The following is an 18,992-nucleotide window of genomic DNA, read 5'->3' as shown; positions in this document are numbered from 1 at the left end:
CTTGCGTAAGAGTTGAACTTGTGTTGGCCAACTTCTGGCAAGAACACATAATTTCCCCTTGGTAAAGACAAGGCAAAAGGACTCAATAACAAAGGGTTGTTTTTTTTCAGTATTATGGGTTCTGCTCTGTATCTCAGTGTAAGATGAGCACTCTGTACAGGGTGATGATATTTTTAATATATGATAGCTTTACCTCTTACGTAAAGTTATGTTTGTGATAAAATAATGTGTATATTTAATCTTTTGTTCTCATAATACATCTTGCAAAAATTACTTTAAAAAACACTTTGCATTGGCATTGAGAGCACAAGGCTTTAATCAATCCAACCCCTGTGAATCTGTTGGGTGTAGGGAAACAAGATGGAACTCACCACCTTTAAGCAAAGATTAGCTGCTTTAATCAGAGATGTAACAGCTAGCATTCTCAACTTTGATTTCCATAAAGCCTGTTTGTTTTACTTAAGGCTAGTTTACTATGCTCCTGTTACCATGAACTGCTAGGAGAGCTCAAGCCACACCTTTATGAACATACACATGCACACAGTGGTGTCTAAGAGCAGTCTCCTCCAGAGAGACAATTGGTGGTTAAAAAAAGTATGAACAGCTACATTTTATGATCTTGGCTGGCTGGCACATCTGTCTTTGTGCTCCTGTTAAATAATTCACATAGTGTCTGGGGAAGTGTTTACCAGAAGATGTATTTTGTAAAGTATTTGATGCGTAGGATACTGATAATAAGTTTCCTACCCTTTCACCAGTTGGAATCCAGCTCTTCTACTGATGGCTGCTTTGTGACTAGAAGTGAATTGGTGGGGTCCTCTCAAATCCCTCTGGGCTAATACATACACTTTATTAGAGTAATAGTAGGCCCAGTGGCAGTTCCAGACAGAATAAGTTTCCTCAGCAGCTCCTTATCCATCCAAGGAGGTCTCCTGGCCCTCCTGCTGCACTCCCTTCTAGTCAGGATGCAACACTCCCGAGCTTGGAGCAGATGAACCTTGAATATCAACCAACAGTCCTGGGTGCCCCTGCCCTCTAGGGCTATATCCCATAGAACTTTACTAAGCAGATTCCTGAAGAGGCCAAAGTCTGCTCTCTTGAAGACCAGGGCAGGGAGCTTGCTGCTTCACCTGTTACTAACAATTTGGCATATTATGATTGGATACATGTCTTGAAGACCCTTTGCAACTAGCATATAAACACAAGCACAGGGGTGGGAACTTGACCTTGAAAGCTTGCCAACAGTCCACAGTTCTCATTACCTCAGTGAATTCCATCTTCTTATCTTGCTTGCTTAAGCTTCCTCTTGGGCCTCTCAGGGCCTTGTTGTATCTTTCAGATTTTCAGAGTTTATGTACCAATTATTCTGTGAGAACACTGTCTCCACAGTGTGCACAGTCAAGCATGGCACTTCTCCTCTGTCAGCTCCTCTATTACTTGCAGAAGGAAGTTGTCTTCACACAATCGAGGAACCTTCTAATGCTTGTGCTGGGCCGTACCATTCCTCCCAGTCAGATGTCAGGGTGGTTGAAGTCCCCCATGAAAACAAGGGCCCGTGAGTATGAAGCTGCTCCTATCTGTCCTATATAAGTGCTTCATCCACAGAGTCCTCTGATCAGGTGGTCTGTAACAGATCTCCACAGTAACATCCCCCATATTAATGAACATAACTGTCATTTAATCTCTGCAACACCACACACTAGCTGAAATTAGTGTGGGAGGCCTTTAAGTAGAAGTAATATGATGCATCTGCATTTGGCCACGAAACTATGAACATCTTTTAAGAAATGCTCTGGAAGATTCTAGTGGCACAATATCCCCTACCAGGGCTCTGCATTGACTGTCTTACCTTCAAATCAAATGGTAAGTGCTATCAACTGAATCCTATGGACTCATTCACATAATAAACCATACTAGTTTGTATGTTGTTCAGGAAATAGTAGAAAGATGTAACATTAAGCTGTACCTAAAATACTTTTATGGTTGGACCACTGTGCTGACCAACACCATTAAGACTTGCAGTCAGTCTTATGACTAACTTCATATGAAGAGATTCTTGTGTTTGCCTGTTTTACAAAGCATTGTAGAAGAAAACTCTGCTCAACAGTTGCACATCTTTTTCCTTCTCTCCATCTTTGCTTCTTTTCAACTTAATTGTAATAATTCGCCTTGATGTCTTGGGAGATGACAGTCAAATTCTACCCAATTATTAGATTTTTCCCCTGGATTTGTGCGTTTTCTGGACCAATTTGAATTTTTTACCCTGAACAGGAGTATCAAAACAAGTAGATGTATCTAAAAAATACAGGAGGCATGTTCAAACAGTAATAAGTCTCACACTTCATATGCACTACAAAAAAAAACCCACAGGACAATAGACATCCAATTTTAAATATAAAAGGTGTTTATATGAATATAATAATGACATGTGGGAATCAGATAAAAGACTTCCTTTCATAATATAGAAGCGATAGAAGCCTTGTAGAGTCCCTGGATATTCTTTCCTTTTTAAACAGGCATTTTTTTTTCTTCATAGCCCACCCAGAACTAGGTCACCTTTGAAAATGTTCTTAGGAAGTGACTGCACAACACTCCCAAGGCAAGAGGGGACAAACATACTGCTGTTGCAGTTGCACATTCAGTGAGAAGGAGGAAAAGGGAGTACTACAACATGTTAGAAAAATAAAAATCTGAGTCTTCAGTCTTGAACTTAGCCTCTAAAAAACTGAGAGGTAAATTTATAGTCCATAGGAACATTCAGCAGTAGCAGTGTTTGTTAATAGAAACACTACTTCACACATGTTAAATGGTAAATGTCCATTTATTTGCTCAATTTAGCTTTCATCACTACTATGTTAAACGTTACAGCCTTACGTACAGCATCCTCTGCTTGAACATTTTCTACTATGTAGGCCAGGGTATGATCCAGAAGGTAAACACAATCCATAACTTAATACAGCTCTCATGTGGAATACAGCCAGTTATTTTTCACATTCTGGGTGAACTGTAACTAGTTAATACAGAGGCATATACTGATAAGGCCTGGCAAAACTACTTCAAAGATGTGTTCAGTCTCAGACTAAAGAAAATGTTTCCAGACAGGAACCCACACGACACCCTTGTCTCTAAATTGGAGAGACATCAATTTGATAGGTGGACCACTCAGTGGATAAAGAACTGGCTAGATGGCCACACGCAAAGAGTTGCAGTAAATGGCACAATGTCCGGCTGGAGACCAGTAACGAGTGGTGACCCTCAAGGATTGCTGTTGGGACCGGTCTTGTTCAACATCTTTGTTGGTGACATGGACAGTGGGACTGAGTGTGCCCTCAGCAAGTTTGCTGATGACACCAAGCTGTGTGGTTCGGTTGATAGGTGGAGGGAAAGAATGCTATCCATAGGGACCTCGACACGCTTTTGAGGTGGGCTGATGCCAACCTCATGAAGTTTAAGCATGCCAAGTGCAAGTTCCTAAACCTGGGTTGGAGCAATCCCAGGCACAGCTACAGGTTGGGCAGAGAGGAGATTCAGAGCAGCCCTGCGGAGAAGGACTTGGGGGTGCTGGTCGATGAGAAAATGAACATGAGCCGGCAGCGTGCGCTTGCAGCCCAGAAAGCCAACCGTATCCTGGGCTGCATCAAAAGGAGCGTGACCAGCAGGTCGAAGGAGGTGATCCTGCCCCTCTACTCTGCTCTTGTGAGACCTCACTTGGAGTATTGTGTGCAGTTCAGGTGTCCTCAACATAAAAAGGACATGGAACTGCTAGAACAAGTCCAGAGGAGAGCCACGAGCATGATCAGGGGACTGGAGCATCTCCTGTATGAAGACAGGCTGAAAAAGTTGGGGCTGTTCAGGGTGGTGAAGTGAAGTCTGCATGGAGACCTCATAGCAGCCTTCCAGCATCTGAAGGGGGGCAATAAGGATGCTGGGGAGGGACCATTCATTAGGGACTGTAGTGACAGGACAAGGTGACTGTAGTGACAGGACAAGGTGACTGTAGTGACAGGACACTAACAGGCTGGCCAGAAGCATTCCCTTGTAGGATAAACAATGTAAAACAAGTGATTAAAACTTTATTTAAAGAGATAATACTTTGTTTTGGAGTACCAGCGGCAATTTCTTCTGACCGAGGTTCACACTTTAGGGTAAAATTGTTACAAGAAATTAGCAAAAATTAGAAATTCATTGGCAACTACATGTGCCATACAGTCCTCAGGCCAGTGGACAAGTAGAAAAAATGAACCATCTGATTAAACAACAGACTAGTAAAATATGTCAGGAAATGAATTTATATTGGTACCGAGGTTTACCACTGGCTCTATTAAGAATTTGAACTAAACCTCGGTCAAAAGATGAGGTTAGCCCATTTGAAATGTTATATGGAAGACCGTATCAGTCCCAGTTTAAAGGAGAAAGTCTTCAGGAAGTGGGAGAAGGCTATCTCTGACAGTTTCTGATCAATCTGGGAAAAAAATTAGCAGAGATAAATAAGGGAATAGTAGGGACAAGAGCAAGAGGTTTGGATTATCCGATTCACCCTTTCAGATCTGGAGACTGGGTTTATGTTAAGAATTTTTCAGGAGATCCTCTACAGGAGAAGTGGAGCGGAACATACCAGATATTATTGACCACCTTTATAGCAATGAAGATAAAGGAACAACCTGCTTGGATACATTATTCAAGAATATAGAAAGCACCAGAGCCAGAGAAGACATGGCGGATCGAACCTTCAGGACACTTACGTATGAAATTGCGTTGATCGTAATTTGGACTCATGTGATAACTGGCGCACTGTTGCAGAATGGCTCCAAGAGCAAGGCCATGGATCCTTAGAGGCCTTGTGCGAGCAAAGCAAAGTGTAGGCCTCACATGTAACCGGAAACCGGATGTGGGAGGAGAATGTAAAGGAAGCCGTGTAGAACTAACCAATAATGTTGTGACTAGTAGGCGTAGCTAACACCACGAGGATATAAGCGATGTGCGACACGAATAAAGTAGAAGCTTGCTTATCACCCATATTGGGTTGGCGTGTCTTGCTTCTCCTCGCCGTCGACAGCGCACAAGCTTGGGACCAGAATTTATACCTGAAATCAGTGCAGAATGTTACTAAGGTTTTTAATCATAGTGACTGTTGGGTGTGTGCACAGTTGCCTGAATCAGGGGAAGATCAGGACCTTCCATTAATTGGCGTTCCAATTTCCAAAACAATCTCATGGACAAATTTGTGGGTGAACACTAGCAATCTATGTTGAAAGGAAAGGTTAAGATTTGGGTTACTTAATCCTAATCCAAGTAAAGAATATTATATACCTGAGCACAAAGATGCATTGCACCAGGAACAACAGTATGAGTTTGTTTATTTAAATGCCATAGATGTAGGTCACTATTCAAATTGCAATCACACTATTAAAACAGATGATATTGTAGTTCAGTGGTGGCCCGTTCCTAAAGGAAAAGGATGGTATTGGTTATGTGGAGAAAATGCTTATAAGACTCTACCCACCAACTGGAAGGGGGCATGCACCTTAGGTGCTGTGATACCCAATCTAACAAGTATTGACATGTATCCTTCTGGGACTTGGATTAGAAGTTTTGCTAAACAGATTAAACGAGGGTTTAACCCTATTATTGAAGGGCCCACTGCATTTCATAGTTTTGTAAGAGTGCTAATTCCATCTTTGGGAGTAAGTGAATTAGAGAAGGCAATTGTAAATATCTCAGCAACCATAGAGGAAATGGAAAGTAAAACTATTGATATAATGCAGGCATACTTGTGGTATGATACAATGTTCCCTCTGGTGTTGTAAATGGTCTATGACAAATTATGAAGATTGGAAAAGGAATGAAATCAAGCACCAAGTAGAAATGGGAAATTATTTCAAAAAGACTTTAGATGGTAATGATAATATATAAAATGCTGCAAAAGGATTTGCAAAAGGACAGAAAAAGGGGCATTTGAGACAAGGGAGGGGCACAAAATTACAAAATGGAATATATAAACCTTTAGAATCAGTTTTAAGTAATGTTAAGTTTGATGGCTTTGTAACAGTAGCAATGGAAAATTACTGAGGTGCATGATACATAGGAAAAAAATAAAGTACAGCTAGAGAACATACTGAGAATTCTTGTACAAGATAAATTGTTATAGTTGACATAGTTTTAAGAAAAACAGTCTAGAAGAACAGGACGCAGGGATAAGGAGTATCTGGGAACCGCAGGTGTCCAGGATGGGCTACAGTTAAACTAACTGATAAGTAGGAGGATAGGAGGATTATTATGTCTCTGGTGCTAACAAACCAATTAAACTGGTATGAGCATCTACTGCGCGTTCTTCAAAGGCTGCCAGAAGTGATGAAGATTGTTGGAAGAAGTAAACGACCCTCAGAGACCACCAGCACTACATTTTTGTACTCATGCAGGGAACTTTCTGGAAAATAATGTAATCCATACGTAACCTCATGAATATGTATGTATGCCCGGTGACTAGATAAGGACGGCTTGTGTAGCAATACAGAGACACACGTTAGGAGGAGCTATCCCCCGTGTCTCCCAGCGCTGCAATAAAGAATACCTGCTTGTCAGCTTGAAAACTTTGTTGGCAAGTTTGTTCCGGAAATTTTCTCCGAATCACTGTAATTTACATATCTATCTGCACTGGATGCTTCCCTGAAAGTGAAAGAAATTTGATGTTTCAGATAAGAACATTATTACTGCTTCTTAGTGCACAAGCTGCAGCATTGAGCTAGTCACACAGTAACCCTTCCTCATTTAATAGCTGGCACATAGAGACTGTTGAATTAGAAAGAAAACCAAAACTAAAAGCACATATTTCACAGCTAACAGTCCCAATCTGGCTCTTACCATATAGACTCCACTTGTTAGAACACTTTGATTTACTTACAATTTTACCCATTCAGGAGATTAACTATAGCAAAGAACTTCAGAAAGACTTTTTTTACTTTCTGCCTATACTATATTCATTGTCAATATCCCAAACAGGAGGCCTTAAGTGACCAGACACAGCTCAGCTAGAGCTTTCATCCACATAACATGCCTACAGGCCCAAGAGCCCATTTCAGCTCAGCCCTGAGCCCTTTCATTAGCTATGCCCCACATGTATGTACCTGTGTCATAGGTAGCTTGACTCTCCAATGTGATCTGTGGCCCCATCTCTTCCTGCTGCTGACTGGGACTCCCAGAATAGAGCCTCACTTGTTAACTTGTTTCATCTGGGACTGTTGAAGGATCATGACCTCCACGCACCCAAGTCAGGAACTGCAGGCCTAGCTCTTGCCCAGCAAAGGGGCAGCCTATGCAGTAGCTGCCCAGGCCTTCAGAGTTGCTACCCTCTCCCAAAAACACAGAGCAATCCCACTCTTACTGTTCCTTGACATGGAGCTCAAAACAGAAACAGCTTCCCAGGCTTCAGCTGAAATAGGGCTCCTGGACCAACTGGCAAGGGGGGGGAAGGCCCCAGGTGATGCTGCTCAGAGCAATAAAGGCCTATCAGTGCAGCCAGTACTCTTCGCTAGAGGTTCCATGTATAATATCTTCATTGTGCAGTTAATGTCTTCCCCACTAACCCTAAATGCAGTGTTTTAAAATAAAATGCAAAACCACTAACTAACTGTCGTGGTTTAAACCCAGCCAGACAGCTCCTTCACTCACTCCCCCCCCTTTTCCTCCCTCTTTCTTTCCTCCCGCCCCCTTCCCCGCTCCCGGAGGGATGGGGAGGAGAACTGAAAGAATGCAACTCCCACGGGTTGAGACAAGAACAGTCCATCAACCAATGTACAACACAAATCACCACTGCTACCACCAACGATAAAAGAAAATAACAAGGGAAGAGAATACGATACCACCCGCCGAAAAATGAGTCTGACCCAGAAGACCCCACGTCCTTCCGGGTAAATCCCAGTTACCCCCCGGGCATGATGTGCTGTGGTATGGAATACCTCTTTGGCTAGCTTGTGTCAGGTGTCCTGTCTCTGCTTCCTCCCGGCTTCCCCTCCTCTCTGGCAGAGCATGAGACTCACAAAGTCCTTGGTCAGGGTAAACATTACTTAGCAACAAATAAAAACATCGGTGTTATCAGCACTGTTCCCAGGCTGAAAGTCAAAACACAACACTGCACCAGCTACCAAGAAGGAGAAAACTTGATTGCTACTGCTAAACCCAGGACACTAACTTATTTGCAGTTACAGCCTGGGGGCAATGCTCTTCCTTAAAAATAAATATTATAATAACCAAGATCTTCAGTTTTGGAAAGCAAGAAAACATTAAACATTAAAAATGGTAAAAATTGCCAATGACTTCTTGTCGTTGAAATCAGAAAATATTTACAATGTGCATTAATCTTAATGATTACATGTAAAAACAGATTATCAGTAAAGTACACTCACCATTTGAATGAAACTTGTCTGAGATATTCCTTATCTCAGGCTCTGAGGAAGTTGACTTTTTGTAAATAAATTAAACTGTAAAGGGAGAAAAGTATAGAGAAGATAATCAGACTCTTCTTTTGAGGAAAAGAAAAAGGACAGAGGTACAGGCCGCAAAAAAGGACATCCTGATGATATATTATAGAATCATAGAATCATAGAATCGTTAGGGTTGTAAAGGACCTTAAGATCATCTAGTTCCAACCCCCCTGCCGTGGGCAGGGACACCTTACGCTAAATCATATCACCCAAGGCCTCCTCCAACCTGGTCTTGAGCACTGCCAGGGATGGAGCATTCACAACCTCCCTGGACAACCCATTCCAGTGCCTCACCAACCTAACAGGAAAGAATTTCCTCCTTATATCCAACCTAAACTTCCCCTGTTTAAGTTTTAACCCGTTACCCCTTGTCCTGTCACTACAGTCCCTAATGAATAGTCCCTCCCCAAAATCCTTATAGTCCCCTTCAGATACTGGAAGGCTGCTAGGAGGCCTCCACTCAGCCTTCCCTTCTCCAGGCTCAACAGCCCCAACTTTCTCAGCCTATCTTCATATGGGAGGTGCTCCAGTCCCCTGATCACCCTCATGGCCATCCTCTGGACTTGTTCCAACAGTTCCATGTCCTTTTTATGTTGAGGACACCAGAACTGTACACAATACTCCAGGTGAGGTCTCATGAGAGCAGAGGAGAGGGGCAGAATCACCTCCTTCAACCTGCTGGTCACAGTCCATTTGATGCAGCCCAGGATACAGTTGGCTTTCTGGGCTGTGAGCACACACTGCCAGCTCATGTTCATTTTCTCATCAACCAACACCCCCAAGTCCTTCTCCACAGGGCTGCTCTGAATCTCCTCTCTGCCCAACCTGTAGATGTGCCTGGGATTGCTCCAACCCAGGTTTAGGACCTTGCACTTGGCATGCTTAAACTTCATGAGGTTGGCATCAACTCACCTCACAAGTGTGTCAACGTACCTCTGGATGGCATTCCTTCCCTCCATGGTATCAACTGAACCACACAGCTGTTGCAGAATGACTCTAAGAGCAGGACCATAGAGCCCTGGAGGACTGTGCGAGCAAGGCAGGGGGTGGCCCCCACAGGTAACCGGAGACCGGACGTGGGAGGAGAATGTGGAGGAAGCTGTGTGGGGCTAACCAATACTGTTGTGCCAAGGAGGAGTGGCTGAATACCACTCCTATATATATGTGAACTGCGTCACAAATAAAGTAGAAGTTTGCTTATCACCCATATTGGGTTAGCCTGTCTGCTTCTCCTCGCCGCTTACACACAGCTTAGTGCCATCAGCAAACTTGCTTAGAGTGTACTCAATCCAGCTGTCCATGTCACTGACAAAGATGTTAAACAAGACCGGTCCCAACACTGATCCCTGAGGGTCACCACTTGTTACTGGTCTCCAGCCGGACATTGAGCCATTTACCACAATTCTTTGTGTGCAGACAGCCAGCCAGTTCTTTATCTACTGAGTGGTCCATCCATCAAATTGATGTTTCTCCAATTTAGAGACAATGATGTTGTGTGGGACAGTGTTGAATGCTTTGCACAAGCCCAGGTAGATGACATCAACTGCTCTACCCGTGTCCATCAGTTCTGTAGTCCCATCATAGGAGGCCACCAAATTGGTTTCCCCTTAGTGAAGCCATGCTAGCTGTCAACAAGCACCTTGTTCTTTTTCATGTGCCTTAGCATGCCTTCCAGGAGAATCTGCTCCAAGATTTGGCAGGCACAGAGGTGAGTTTGACTGGTATGTAGTTCCCCGGGTCATCCATTTTCCCCTTCTTGAAAATGGGGTTATATTATCCTTTTTCCAGTCATCGGGAACTTCACCTGACTTCCATGATTTTTCAAATATGATGGATAATGTCTTAGCAACTTCATTCACCAGCTCCTTCAGGACCTGTGGTGGATTTCATCAGGTCCCATGGACTTGTGTATGTTTAGATTTTTAAGATGGCCTTGAACCAGATCACCTCCTACAGTGGGCCTAAGGTCTTCATTCTCACAGTCCCTGCATCTGCCTTCCAAGACTTGGGTGGTGCAGTCAGAGCCTTTGCCAGTGAACAACGAGGCAAAGAAGTCATTCAGAACCTCAGCCTTCTCGAAATCCTGCGAAGCCAGTTCTCCCGAGAGCTTCCTGAGTGGGCCTACGTTGTCCCTAGTCTGTTTTTTATTTGCTACGTACCTGTAGAATCCCTTCCTGTTATCCTTAACATCCCTAGCCAAGTTTAACTTTAACTGGGCCTTAGCTTTCCTAACCTGGTCCCTAGCTTCCCAGACAACATCCCTGTATTCTTCCCAGGCCACCTGTCCTTGCTTCCACTTATTAGAAGCCTCTTTTTTCCTTTGAATTTTCCTCAGCAGCTCCTTATCCATCCATGGAGGTCTCCTGGCCCTCCTGCTGCACTTCCTTCTAGTTGGGATGCAACACTCCTGAGCTTGTAGCAGGTGATCCTTGAATACCAACCAAGACTCTTGGGCCCCCCTGCCCTCTAGGGCTATATCCTATGGAACCTTCCTAAGCAGGTTCCTGAAGAGGCCAAAGTCTGCTCTCTTGAAGTCTAGGGCAGTGAGATTGCTACATACTCTTCTCACTGTCCTGAGGATCTAGAATTCCACCATCTCATGATCTCTGCATCCAATGCTGCCATGGAGCGTCACATTTCCAACGAGCCCTTCCCTGCTGGTGAGCACGAGGTCAAGCATGGCACCTCTCCTTGTTGGCTCCTCTATTACTTGCAGAAAGAAGTTGATTTCCACTCAATCCAGGAACCTCCTTGATTGCTTGTGCCGGGCTGTGCTGTCGCTCCAGCAGATGTCAGTGTGGTTGAAGTCGCTCATGAGAACAAGGGCCTGTGAGCATGAGGCCTTTCCTGTCTGTAGAGTGCTTCATCTACAGAGTCCTCTTGATCAGGCAGTCTGTAACAGATCCCCATAGTAATGTCTTCCATCGCTATTCTCCCTTTAACCCTGACCCACAATCTCTCTGTTGACTGCTCACCTGTCCCTAGACAGAGTTCCATACTCTCCAGCCTATCCCTAACATAACAGGCAACTCCCCCTCCCTTCCTACCAGGCCTGTTTTTTATAAAGAGCCTGTAACCTTCCATTCCAACACTCCATTCATAGGAGCCATCCCACCATGTTTCTGCGATGCCTATTATATCATACCCCTGTAGACGTGCACACAACTCTAATTCCTCCTGTTTGTTCCCCATGATATGGGCGTTTGTATAGAGGTATCTGAGCCGAGCTCCAAATGAAGCCAGCTCATTGGCTGGAGTTGCTGGAATATCTCTACATTGCTCCTAGCATTTATTATAGGTGCTGGCAACTGACTGGTAGTGTTGGGATGGAATGATGCCCCCTCCCCCAACACATCTAGTTTAAAGCCTCCTTGACCAGTCTGGCAAGCCTCCTACCAAAACTGCTCTTTCCCTTTCTTATCATCAGACCAGCTCCACCAGCCCCCACTAGACCTGGCCTACAAACTTCATAAGGCAGCGCAGGGCAACACCACATGGGGGTTTGAGGAAATTTGCGAAAAAATAACATCATGGATACCCAGTCTCTCCTGGTTGAGACAGTTGTTTTTAACTCTATTAGTAATAATAGGAATGGTTTTGATTACATGTATGATGGTCCAATATTCCCTTTGGTGTTGCAAACAGTAATAAACTAAGAATATAGTTAAACATCAGATAGAAACTGGAGAATATTTTAGAAAAGCTCTAGAACATAATGGAATGATTTAAGAAACTTTTGCAAAAGAATTTGCAAAGGAACAATAAAAGGGGGGATTGAAATAGAGATATATCGGCTGAAATATAATCCATTATAATTAAGTAAATTATTTCTGCTTAGTGATCATCCTTGTATAAGATAAATGACCATAGTTGACCTAGTTCTAGGACTTTGTAACCTTGTACAAAATTTATGGTATTCAAAACAGAATGTGTTTATAAAGCTTATCTGAAACGAGCAGATGTTCAGGATGAGTTGTAGCTCACTTAACTGATAAGTAGAAGGACGGGGAGAAATCATTCAATTATGTCAGTGGTGTTACTAAACTAATTAAGCTGGCATAAGCATTTATCTGCTGTGCATGCTTCAAAGGCTGTCAGGACGAAAGTTCAAGGAATAGCCAAGTGATGAAGATTGTTGGAAGAAGTAAACGACCCCCAAAGACCACTACCACATTTTTGTGAGCATGCGGGAGAAACTTCCTAGAAGAATGACGTAATACATAAGTACTCTCATGAATATGCATGTACATAATGAATATGTATGAGTGGTGACTATATAAGGACTGATTGCTTAGCACTTTGGCAGGGATACGCTAGGAGGAGTTATCCCCCGCATTTCCTGGTGCCTCAATAAAGAATACCTGCTTGTCAACTTACACTTTGGTAAGTTTCTGGCAATTTCTCCGAGTCAACAGTAGGTACTGTAGCACAGACCTTTATTGGTGCTGTGTTCAAACCTCCAAAGCACAGTAAATTTCAGGGTTTTCTCCTTTTTTATACTTTAATTTCCATCTTGATGTATCTGTGATATCTATCTTTAGATAAAATTGTAATTCAGTAAGTTACATAACTGTAGTTCTCTTATCCCACTGCACACTTTAGGGCTACAACAGTCTATTGGTTAGTATTAATCAGGATTCCTACAGATTTTTACCTTTTAGCTTAGTATTATTGATTAGCTGTTAATACCTGCGAGCTACGTGCTTAGTTCTTCGTTCAAATTGTTATTATATCTTACCATTAGGGATGTCCCTGCTTAGAAGCAATTTACAGAAGTTTAAGGGCTGAGTTATAATCATGATAAAAAGTAAAGGGTTTTTTCAGCTAAGGCCTAACAGCTTGGTCTCACATGCTTGTCAATACAACTGACGTCGCTCGTTACTGGTCTCCAGCCAGACATTGAGCCATTGACCACAACTCTTTGTGTGCGGCCATCTAGCCAGTTCTTTATCTACCGAGTGGTCCATCCATCAAATTGATGTTGCTCCAATTTAGAGATAAGGATGTCGTGTGGGACAGTGTCAAACGCTTTACACAAGTCCAGGTAGATGACATCAACTGCTCTCCCCGTGTTCATCAGTTCTGTAGCCCCATCATAGAAGGCCACCAAATTGGTCAGGCAGGATTTCCCCTTAGTGAAGCCATGCTGGCTGTCACCAACCACCTTGTTGTTTTTCATGTGCCTTAGCATGCCATCCAGGAGAATCTGCTCCAAGATTTTGCCAGGCACAGACGTGAGAGTGACTGGTCCGTAATTCCCTGGGTCATCCATTTTCCCTTTCTTGAAAATGGGGGTTATATTTCCATTTTTCCAGTCATCGGGAACTTCACCTGACTGCCATGATTTCTCAAATATGAAGGCCAGCGGCTTCGCAACTTCATTCGCCAGCTCCTTCAGGACCCACGGGCTTGTGCACATTCAGATTTTTCAGATGGTCTCGAAACAGTTCCTCTCCTACAGTGGGCCCAAGGTCTTCATTCTCATAGTCCCTGCATCTGCCTTCCAAGACATGGGTGGTGCAGTCAGAGCCTTTGCCAGTGAAGACTGAGGCAAAGAAGTCATTCAGAAACCCAGCCTTCTCCAAATCCTGAGAAGCCAGTTCTCCTGAGAGCTTCCTGAGGAGGCCGACATTCTCCCTAGTCTGTTTTTTATTTGCTATGTACCTGTAGAATCCCTTCCTGTTATCTTTAATACCTCTAGCTAAGTTTAATTCTAACTGGGCCTTGGCCTTCCTAACCTGGTCCCTAGGTTCTCGGACAACAACCCTGTACTCTTCCCATGCCACCTGTCCTTGCTTCCACTTATTATAAGCTTCTTTTTTCATTTGAATTTTCCTCAGGAGCTCCTTATCCATCCAAGGAGGTCTCCTGGCCCTCCCGCTGCACTTTCTTCTGGTTGGGATGCAACACTCCTGAGCATGCAGCAGGGGATCCTTGAATATCAAGCAAGAGTCTTGGGCCCCCCTGCCCTCTAGGGCTGTATCCCATGGAACCCTACTAAGCAGGTTCCTGAAGAGGCCAAAGTCTGCTCTTTTGAAGTCCAGGGGAGTGAGCTTGCTGCACGTTCTTCTCACTGCCCTGAGGATCTCAAATTCAAGCATCTCATGATCGCTGCATCCAAGGCTGCCCTGGAGATTCACATTTCCAACGAGCCCTTCCCTGTTGGTGAGCACGAGGTCAAGCATGGCACCTCTCCTTGTCAGCTCCTCTATTACTTGCAGAAGGAAGGTGTCTTCTAAACAATCGAGGAACCTCCTGGATTGCTTGTGCTGGGCCGTACCGTTCTTCCAACAGATGTCAGGGTGGTTGAAGTCACCCATGAGAACAAAGGCCTGTGAGCGTGAGGCTTTTCATATCTGTCTAAGGAGTGCTTCATCCGCAGATTCTCCTTGATCAGGCGGTCTGTAACAGAACCCCACAGTAATGTCTCCCATAGCTATATTCCCTTTAACCCTGACCCACAAACGCTCTGTGGACTGCTCACCTGTCCCCAGACAGAGTTCCATACTCTCCAGCCTATCCCTAACATAAAGGGCAACTCCACCTCCCCGCCTGCCAGGCCTGTTTTTTATAAAGAGCCTGTAACCTTCCATTCCAACACTCCATTCATAGGAGCCATCCCACCATGTTTCTGCGATGCCTATTGCATCATAACCTTGTAGACGTGCACGCATCTCTAATTCCTCTTGTTTGTTCCCCATGCTATGGGCACCTGTATAGAGGCATCTGAGCCGAGCTCCAAATGAAGCTGGCTCATTGGCTGGAGGGGCTGGAATATATCTACATTGTTCCAAGCATTATTATCGGTTCTGGCACCTGACTGGGTGTGTTGGAATGGAATGATGCCCCCCTCCCCCAACACATCTAGTTTAACGCCTCCTTGACCAGTCTGGCAAGCCTCCTACCAAAACTGCTCTTTCCCTTCTTTATCATCAGACCAGCTCCACCAGCCCCCACTAGACCTGGCCTACAAGCTTGGGTCCCGTGTTCAAGACACCCAAACCCCTGACTATGACACCATCTTTTTAATTATTTATTAGCCTGGCTAATCCTCTTAGCTTTTTTTAGGTCCTAAAAAGTATTAGGAGATGTATTTTTCACCATGAGGTGGTCAAATGTCCTAACATGGAGTCAGAGAGGTTTCAAAACCTTTGCACTGAGATATTCATGTCTTTATTGGACAAGCCCTGTGTAACTTGATTGTACCACAGACCTCCAGAGGAACCTCCCAACCTATACCATTCTATACTTAGATTCTATATTTAATCTATAGATTCTATTTCTATATATCTAGATCTATAGATCTATTTCTATATAATCTAGCTTCTATTTAATTGACATATTAAGTTCTATAATTCTATTAGTAAAATCCATAGGAATAATACATGCGGTAATCTCTGAAGACTGCCACTTAAGTAACATTTAATTCAAAGAGAAATTAACATGCATATCTATTTTCCTGAAACCTTTTTTCTTCCAAAATACAACATAACTCTAATTTATGAGTATAATATTCTGCATTAGGAATGAAACTGAAACTTGTACTTACAAGGTGCAGAAAAAAGAACTTCTGATGTAAAATTGGTGCTGCTCTCTTGTGAAGTAGGAGATTACTAGAATTCATCACCTGGCTTCAGTTGTACAAGTGTAACTGGTTTACCCAGTATTTCTGATTTTAGTTCATATGTAGCACTGCTCAGGGCAATTTTTAGGAGTTCTCAGAGGTCAAGGGTAATAAATAATCTGATTATTTCCAGCAGGCCCAAATGACTCATGTTGGCATATGAAAATAAAACTTGTTGAGAGAAGTTAAATATTGCTTCCATGTTTTATGGTTAAAGCATCAGTTTCTTTTTCTGTCTTCTCTTCTCTGAGGGAGCCATATAAATTTCAGGAGAAGTCTAGGAGAACTTCTGTCACAGCCACTCTGACACTGAAATAAATAATAAGCCATAAAAAAAGTTAAAATGAAGGCTTCATAGGGATTAGCTTTCAATTACAGTAACATATATTTTAGATTACTAAACTTTAGGCTTCCTCTTCTAGGGATGTCATTGATGTGTGGCGTCCCTCAGGGATCGGTGTTGGGACCGGTCTTGTTTAACATCTTTGTCACTGACTGGGACAGTGGGATTGAGTGCACCCTCAGCAAGTTTGCCAATGACACCAAGCTGTGTGGTTCGGTTGATAAGCTTGGGGGAAGGAATGCCATCCAGAGGGACCTCGATACGCTTTTGAGGTGGGCTGATGCCAACCTCATGAAGTTTAACCATGACAAGTGCAAGGTCCTACACTTGGGTTGGAGCAATCCCAGGCACAGCTACAGGTTGGGCAGAGAGGAGATTCAGAGCAGCCCTGTGGAGAAGGACTTGGGGGTGTTGGCTGATGAGAAAATGAACATGAGCTGGCAGTGTGCTCTTGCAGCCCAGAAAGCCAACCGTATCCTGAGCTGCATCAAAAGGAGCGTGACCAGCAGGTAGGAAGAGGTGATCCTGCCCCTCTACTCTGCTCTTGTGAGACCTCACCTGGAGTATTGTGTACAGTTCTGGTGTCCTCAACCTAAAAAGGACATGGAACTGTTGGAACAAGTCCAGAGGAGGGCCACGAGGATGATTAGGGGACTGGAGCACCTCCCGTATGAAGACAGGCTGAAGAAGTTGGGGCTGTTCAGCCTGGAGAAGAGAAGGCTGTGTGGAGACCTCATAGCAGCCTTCCAGTATCTGAAGGGGGCCTATAGGGATGCTGGGGAGGGACTCTTCATTAGAGACTGCAGTGACAGGACAAGGGGTAACAGGTTAAAACTTAAACAGGGGAAGCTTAGGTTGGATATAAGAAGGAAATTCTTTCCTGTTAGGGTGGTGAGGCACTGGAATGGGTTGTCCAGGGAGGTTGTGAATGCTCCCTCCCTGGCAGTGCTCAAGACCAATTTGGATGAGGCCTTGGGTGATATGATTTAGCATAAGGTGTCCCTGCCCACGGGAGGGGGGTTGGAACTAGATGATCTTAAGGTCCTTTCCAACCCTAACGATTCTATGATTCTATGATGCATCAACATACAGGGAATCAAAACCAGTCACTGACCTTGCTTGTAGTTGAGGCCAACCTTGGAAGCACAAAGTCAGTGATTTTTCTAGTATATGGAACATAGAGTATTCCATACCACAGCATGTCATTCCCAGTAGATAAACAGGGGGGAGTTACCCAGAAGGCCCTGATTGCTGCTCTGTTCGGGCTGGGTGTCAGTTGGCAGGTGGTGAGGAATTGTACTGTGCTTCACTTGTGTTTGCTGTTTTCCTTTCCTTTCCCCTTTTAGTTTTATATTCTCTCCCCTTGTTATTTCCCTTATCACTGTTATTATTGGTGGTAGCACTAGTGTTTTTTTGTTATACCTTATTTACTGGACTATCATAATCTCAACCTGTGGGAGTTACATTCTTTTGATTCTCCTCCCCATCCCTTGGGGAGTGGGCGGAGGAAGAGAGGAGGGGGGTAGTGAGTGAGCAGCTGTGTGGTTCTGAGCTACCAGTTTTAACCATGACAGTCAGATAACCCTTTTTAGCAAAAGCCTAGATATCGGAGTTCTTCAAGTAACAGTAGCCAATCTTAGGCTGATATATAAAGCATGTAACGTGACTTCCTCTAATTCATCAAGTCCATTGAAAGTAATTAGTCATTGCATAAATTGGGCTGTTGAAGAATCATCAGTCAGAGAGAGATTCTTTGTCAAAAGGCACCAAAATGTATTTTTTATTTGCATTTTTAATCTACTAAAGTGATTCAGTTCTCAAAATTCATGAAGGACTGTATGTTACTGCTGTTCATCTTATTTTACCTTACTGTACTTTTCCACGTTTTCCAGCTTCTGAACCTTTTTTCCATGTATTTTATGCTACATGTTCTCTCAACAAAAGGAGACAGCTCATTTTCTTTTGCACCATAAAATTTGGTTTCCTTCACATAAAATAATTTTGTAACTAGGCGAAGCATTTATGTATCCGTATAACACAAGTACAAAGGTTCATTAGTTAACTAGCCACTCTAACAACTTACAAGGCTACAGAAGTATTTTATTTATGCTTTGGCTTCCCAGTACCTTAACATATAAAATTACCTGCTCCTTTCTGGATTTTCAGCAGTAGTGCTTTAACAGCCCCAATAATATGTTCTGCAGTCTTTGGTTAAACCCTGAATTTAAGAATCATTCTAGAAAGAACAGAATATTTTCTATGATTGTTAGCAGAGAATGATGCTGATCCACATCAAACACCTTTAAAGTGCAAGCAGTACTGGCAACAAATTGAATAGACCCTGCAAGAGTACCAAGTACTATTTGCTTCCAAATCTGCTGAGGTGGTGGGTAATAACTTAAACTTCAGCTATTTGCAAAATAATCCCTAAAACCTGAAGTGAAGGGACTTTGCTGAAATATTTCACACAAAATTAGTGATCACCTGTTACATGAGAAGGAAAAGAGCTCAGGATTAGGATATTCTGCTCAGATGCTGCATGGTA

Source organism: Pezoporus wallicus, unplaced genomic scaffold (genome assembly GCF_028554395.1).
Source record: "Pezoporus wallicus isolate ANWC-B61680 ecotype Strahan unplaced genomic scaffold, APGP_CSIRO_Pwel_v1 contig_7006, whole genome shotgun sequence".
Lineage (NCBI taxonomy): Eukaryota > Metazoa > Chordata > Aves > Psittaciformes > Psittacidae > Pezoporus > Pezoporus wallicus.
Note: the sequence above shows the minus strand (reverse complement) of the source record.